The sequence below is a fragment of the Gorilla gorilla genome, chromosome 2, assembly GCF_029281585.2.
Source record: "Gorilla gorilla gorilla isolate KB3781 chromosome 2, NHGRI_mGorGor1-v2.1_pri, whole genome shotgun sequence".
Lineage (NCBI taxonomy): Eukaryota > Metazoa > Chordata > Mammalia > Primates > Hominidae > Gorilla > Gorilla gorilla.
In genome coordinates, this window is record NC_086017.1 from 85,387,765 (window position 1) to 85,395,177 (window position 7,413).

The window sequence follows — 7,413 nt, forward strand, 5'->3', positions numbered from 1 at the left end:
TGAAGAAACCCCATCTCTACTAAAAATACAAAATTAGCTGGGTGTGGTGGTGCATACCTGTAATCCCAGCTACTCAGGAGGCTGAGGCAGGAGAATCACTTGAACCCAGGCGGCGGAGGTTGCATTGAGCTGAGATCGCGCCATTGCACTCCAGCCTGGGCAACAAGAGTGAAACTCCATCTCAAAAAAAAAAAAGAAAGAAAGAAAGAAAGAAATAGGGTTATTGCAGATGCTATTGATTAGGATGAAGTCATCCTGGAGTAGGGAGGGCCCTAAGTCAATGACTGGTGTCCTTATAAAAGAGGAGAGGACACACTGAGTCATGGAGACACAGGGAAGAAGGCCATGGATCGGACAGAAGATTGCACTGATGCGTCTGCAAACCAAGGAACACTGAAGACTGCCAGGAGACCGCAGGAAACTAGGACGAGGCAAGGCAGGACTCCCCGACAAGTGCAGGAGGTAGTGTGGCCCTGCTGGCACTTCCATTTCAGACTGCTGGCCACCAGAGCCGCAAGACAATCAATTTCTCTTGTTTCAAATCACCCAGCTTGTGGTACTTGGTTGTGGCAGCCCTAGGGAATGAATACAATTACTTTCTTTTTTTTTTCTTTTTTTGAGACGGAGTCTCACTCTGTCGCTCAGGCTGGAGAGCAGTGGCGAGATCTCAGCTCACTGCAAGCTCTGCCTCCCAGGTTCACACCATTCTCCTGCCTCAGCCTCCCGAGTAGCTGGGACTACAGACACCTGCCACCAAGCCCAGCTAATTTTTTGTATTTTTAAGAGACGGGGTTTCACCGTGTTAGCCAGGATGGTCTCCATCTCCTGACCTCGTGATCCGCCTGCCTCAGCCTCCCAAAGTGCTGGGATTACAGACGTGAACCACTGTGCCCGGCCAAATATAAGTACGTTTAAATTAACTCTCCTTTTCTCTCCCTCTTCTTCTAAATCATCATTTTTGCCTGAGCAACAGCTAGGGTCTAATAAGGATGTGATGACTCACTTCAAAGTGGGGAAAGCCAGTCCCCATGTGCACCCAAAGCTCCTGCTGCCTTGGCCCTGGGCTCAGAGACTGGACCATCATTCTGGAGGCTTGCTGAAGATCTGAGACAGGGCAGCATTCTCTGTTGCCTTTAAACAAAGGCTGGTGCTCGCCCAGGCATGTGAGCTCCACAGAGGATCTATTTGGAAGGCAGAATTCTGAGATGACCCCTTAGGTTCTTGCCCTGGATAAATCCCAGGTGTAATCTCCTCTCCCTTGGAGTGTAGGCAGGACTCGTGGCTTGCTTCTAATCTATACCTATGGAAAAGTTGAAAGGATTTTGCAGATGTAACTAAGCCCCTAATCCGTTCCCTTTGAGTTAATCAAAAGGGAGATTATTCAGGGTGGGCCTGACATCTTCAGGTGAGATCTTCAATGAGGGTCTAGAGGAGAGAGACTCCTTCCTCCTGGTTTTTGGTTTTTGTTTGTTTGTTTTTGGGATGGAGTCTCACTCTGTTGCCCAGGCTGGAGTGCAGTGGCACGATCTCGGCTTACTGCAACCTCTGCCTCCTGGGTTCAAGTGATTCTCCTGCCTCAGCCTCCAAAGTAGCTGGGATTACAGGCATGCGCCATCATGCCTGGCTAAGTTTTGTATTTTTAGTAGAGACGGGGTTTCACCATATTGGCCAGGCTGGTCTCGAACTCCTGACCTCGGGTGATCCACCTGCCTCAGCCTCCGAAAGTGCTGGGATTACAGGCGTGAGCCACCACCCCCGGCTGGTTTTGAAGAAGCCACATGAGTTCCACAGTTGCATGGAAATAAATTCTGCCAACAACCATGTGAGGTTGGGAGAAGACCCTAAAGCCTCATATGAGACACTAATTCCAGCCGACACCTTGATCACAACCTTGTAAGAACCTGAGCAGAGGACCCAGCTAAAGCTGCACCCCCAGACTCCTGACCCACAGGAAAGGAGAGGTAATAGATGGGTGTTTTAAGCTGCTAAATTTGTGTTGATTTGTTATGCAGCTTAGAAAATGAATACATCATTCCATTTTTTAAAAATCATAAGCTAATCACACCATTCGATTTTTTTTTTTTTTGAGACAGAGTCTCACTCTATCACCCAGGCTGGAGTGCAGTGGTGCAATCTCGGCTCACTGTAACCTCTGCCTCCTGGGTTCAAGTGATTCCCTTGCCTCAGCCCCCCAAGTAGCTGGGACTACAGGCATGCACCACCATACCCAGCTAATTTTTGTATTTTTAGTAGAGATGGAGTTTCACCATGTTGGCCAGGCTGGTCTCGATCTCTGGACCTCAAGTGACCTGCCTGCCTCAGCCTCCCAAAGTGCTGGGGTTACTGACATAAGCCACTGCACCCGGCCCGACACACCATTCAATTTTAAGGAACTTCCAGGTGCTGTGGTCAAGCCCCTCTTGTGTGGCATGGAGGTGGGGGGAGATGGGTTGGAAGATGACTGGATGGGGGCACGGAGCTAGGTGGGAAGAGGAAAAGTGTCTTGAAGGAAGTAAGTCCCTTCAGATAAGGGAGGAAGAAGCTTGATCAGTATGCAGACTTTCACAGTCCTTCAGTCATGGGGATATTGGAGGAGAGACAGGTGTTGCCTTGTATTTGAGAGTTACCATCCCAGGCAGAGACCCTACTTCCACCCTCTTGCAGGTGGAGCTGGAGGGCAAATACTTAGAGGAGAAATGAACACCCTTTGTAAGCATGTGAAAAGTTTCTGGAGTGGAGAGATGATGAAGCAGGATATTTGGAGTCAACAGCCAATGTTTTTATTTTATTTTTTATTTTTTATCATACTTTAAGTTTTAGGGTGCATGTGCACAACGTGCAGGTTTGTTACATATGTATACATGTGCCCTGTTGGTGGGCTGCACCCATTAACTCGTCATTTACATTAGGTATATCTCCAAATGCTATCCATCCCCCCTTCCCCAACCTCATGACAGGCCCCAGTGTGTGATGTTCCCCACGCTGTGTCCAAGTGTTCTTATCGTTCAATTCCCACCTGTGAGTGAGAACATGCGGTGTTTGGTTATGTCCTTGCAATATGTTTGCTGAGAATGATGGTTTCCAGATTCATCTATGTCCCTACAAAGGACATGAACTCATCATTTTTTATGGCTGCATAGCATTCCATGGTGTGTATGTGCCACATTTTCTTAATCCAGTCTATTGTTTTTGGACATTTGGCTTGGTTCCAAGTCTTTGCTATTGTGAATAGTGCCGCAATAAACATACGTGTGCACGTGTCTTTATAGCGGCATGATTTGTAATCCTTTGGGTATATACCCAGTAATGGGATGGCTGGGTTAAATGGTATTTCTAGTTCTAGATCCCTGAGGAATCGCCACACTGACTTCCACAATGGTTGAACTAGTTTACAGTCCCACAAACTGTGTAAAAGTGTTTCTATTTCTCCACATACTCTCCAGCACCTGTTGTTTCCTGACTTGTTAATGATCGCCATTCTACCTGGCGTGAGATGGTATCTCATTGTGGTTTTGATGCATTTCTCTGGCCAGTGATGATGAGCATTTTTTCATGTGTCTTTTGGCTGCATAAATGTCTTCTTTTGAGAGGTGTTTGTTCATATCCTTTGCCCACTTGTTGATGGGGTTGTTTGTTTTTTTCTTGTAAATTTGTTGGAGTTCATTGTAGATTCTGGATATCAGCCCTTTGTCAGATGAATAGATTGCAAAAATTTTCTCCCATTCTGTAGGTTGCCTGTTCACTCTGATGGTAGTTTCTTTTGCTGTGCAGAAGCTCTTGAGTTTAATTAGATCCTATTTGTCAATTTTGGCTTTTGTTGCCATTGCTTTTGGTGTTTTAGACATGAAGTCCTTGCCCATGCCTATGTCCTGAATGGTATTGCCTAGGTTTTCTTCTAGGGCTTTTATGATTTCAGGTCTAACATTTAAGTCTTTAATCCATCTTGAATTAATTTTTGTATAAGGTGTAAGGAAGGGATCCAGTTTCAGCTTTCTACATAAGGCTAGCCAATTTCCCCAGCACCATTTATTAAATAGGGAATCCTTTCCCCATTTCTTGTTTTTGTCAGGTTTGTCAAAGATCAGATAGTTGTAGACATGTGGCATTATTTCTGAGGGCTCTATTCTGTTCCATTGGTCTATATCTCTGTTTCTGTACCAGTACCATGCTGTTTTGGTTACTGTAGCCTTGTAGTATAGTTTGAAGTCAGGTAGTGTGATGCCTCCAGCTTTGTTCTTTTGACTTAGGATTGACTTGGCAATGCAGGCTCTTTTTTTTTGGTTCCATATGAACTTTAAAGTAGTTTTTTCCAATTCTGTGAAGAAAGTCATTGGTAGCTTGATGGGGATGGCATTGAATCTATAAATTACCTTGGGCAGTATGGCCATTTTTATGATATTGATTCTTCCTACCCATGAGTATGGAATGTTCTTCCATTTGTTTGTATCCTCTTATTTCGTTGAGCAGTGGTTTATAGTTCTCCTTGAAGAGGTCCTTCACTTCCCTTGTAAGTTGGATTCCTAGGTATTTTATTCACTTTGAAGCAATTGTGAATGGGAGTTCACTCTCGATTTGGCTCTCTGTTTGTCTGTTATTGGTGTATTATAATGCTTGTGATTTTTGCACACTGATTTTGTATCCTCAGACTTTGCTGAAGTTGCCTATCAGCTTAAGGAGATTTTGGGCTGAGATGGTGGGGTTTTCTAGATATACAATCATGTCATCTGCAAACAGGGACTATTTGACTTCCTCTTTTCCTAGTTGAATGCCCTTTATTTCCTTCTCCTGCCTTATTGCCCTGGCCAGAACTTCCAACACTATTTTGAACAGGAGTGGTGAGAGAGGGCATCCCTGTCTCCTGCCAGTTTTCAAAGGGAACGCTTCAAGTTTTTGCCCATTCAGTATGATATTGGCTGTGGGTTTGTCATAGATAGCTCTTATTATTTTGAGATACGTCCCATCAATACCTAATTTATTGAGTTTTTAGCATGAAGCATTGTTGAATTTTGTCACAGGCCTTTTCTGCATCTAATGAGATAATCATACGGTTTTTGTCATTGGTTCTGTTTATATGCTGGATTATGTTTATTGATTTGCGTATGTTGAACCAGCCTTGCATCCCAGGGATGAAGCTCAATTGATCATGGTCAATAAGCTTTTTGATGTGCTGCTGGATTCGTTTTGCCAGTATTTTATTGAGGATTTTTGCATCGATGTTCATCAGGGATAGTGGTCTAAAATTCTCTTTTTTTGTTTTGTCTCTGCCAGGCTTTGGTATCAGGATGATGCTGGCCTCATAAAATAAGCTAGGGAGGATTCTCTCTTTTTCTATTGTTTGGAATAGTTTCAGAAGGAATGGTAGCAGCTCCTCCTTGTACCTCTGGTAGAATTCGGCTGTGACTCCATCTGGTCCTGGACTTTTTTTGTTGGTAAGCTATTAATTATTGCCTTAATTTTAGAGCCTGTTATTGGTCTATTCAGAGATTCAACTTCTTCCTGGTTTAGTCTTGGGAGGGTGTATGTGTCGAGGAATTTATCCATTTCTTCTAGATTTTCTAGTTCATTTGTGTAGAGGTGTTTATAGTATTCTCCGATGGTAGTTTGTATTTCTGAGGGATTGGTGGTGATATCCCCTTTATCATTTTTTATTGTGTCTATTTGATTCTTCTCTCTTTTCTTCTTTATTAGTCTTACTAGCAGTCTATCAATTTTGTTGATCTTTTCAAAAAACCAGCTCCTGGATTCATTGATTTTTTGAAGGGTTTTTTGTGTCTCTATTTCCTTCAGTTCTGCTCTGATCTTAGTTATTTCTTGCCTTCTGCTAGCTTTTGAATGTATTTGCTCTTGCTTCTCTAGTTCTTCTAATTGTGATGTTAGGGTGTCAACTTTAGATCTTTCCTGCTTTCTCTTGTGGGCATTTAGTGCTATAAGTTTCCCTCTACACACTGCTTTGAATGTGTCCCAGAGATTCTGGTATGTTGTGTCTTTGTTCTCGTTGGTTTCAAAGAACATCTTTATTTCTGCCTTCATTTCGTTATGTACCCAGTAGTCATTCAGGAGCAGGTTGTTCAGTTTCCATGTAGTTGAGTGGTTTTGAGTGAATTTCTTAATTCTGAGTTCTAGTTTGATTGCACTGTGGTCTGAGAGAGAGTTTGTTATAATTTCTGTTGTTTTACATTTGCTGAGGAGTGCTTCACTTCCAAATATGTGGTCAATTTTGGAGTAAGTGCGGTGTGGTGCTGAGAAGAATGTATATTCTGTTGATTTGGGGTGGAGAGTTCTGTAGATGTCTATTAGGTCTGCTTGGTAAAGAGCTGAGTTCAATCCCTGGATATCCTTGTTAACTTTCTGTCTCTTTTATCTGTCTAATGTTGAGAGTGGGATGTTAAAATCTCCCATTATTATCGTGTGGGAGTCTTAGTCTTTTTGTAGGTCACTCAGGACTTGCTTTATGAATCTCGGTGCTCCTGTATTGGGTGCATATATATTTAGGATAGTTAGCTCTTCTTGTTGAATTGATCCCTTTGCCATAATGTAATGGCCTTCTTTGTCTCTTTTGATCTTTGTCGGTTTAAAATCTTCTTTATCAGAGACTAGGATTGCAACCCCTGCCTTTTTTTGTTTTCCATTTGCTTGGTAGATCTTCCTCCATCCCTTTATTTTGAGCCTATGTGTGTCTCTGCACATGAGATGGGTTTCCTGAATACAGGACAGTGATGGGTCTTGACTCTTTATCCAATTTGCCAGTCTGTGTCTTTTAATCGGAGAATTTAGCCCATTGACATTTAAGGTTAATATTGTTATGTGTAATTTGATCCTGTCATTATGATGTTAGCTGGTTATTTCACTGGTTAGTTGATGCAGTTTCTTCCTAGCCTCGATGGTCTTTACAATTCAGCATGTTTTTGCAGTGGTTGGTAATGGTTTTCCCTTTCCATGTTTAGTGCTTCCTTCAGGAGCTCTTGTAGGGCAGGCCTGGTGGTGACAAAATCTCTCAGCATTTGCTTGTCTGTAAAGGATTTTATTTCTCCTTCACTTGTGAAGCTTAGTTTCGCTGGATATGAAATTCTGGGTTGAAAATTCTTCTCTTTAAGAATGTTGAAAATTGGCCCCCACTCTCTTCTGGCTTGTAGAGTTTCTGCTGAGAGATCAGTTGTTAGTCTGATGGGCTTCCCTTTGCACGTAACTGGACCTTTCTCTCTGGCTGCCCTTAACATTTTTTCCTTCATTTTAACTTTGATGAATCTGACAATTATGTGTGTTGGAGTTGCTCTTCTCGAGGAGTATCTTTGTGGCATTCTCTGTATTTCCTGAATTTGAATGTTGGCCTGCCTTGCTAGATTGGGGAAGTTCTCCTGGATAATATCCTGCAGAGTGTTTTCCAACTTGGTTCCATTCTCCCCGTCACTTTCA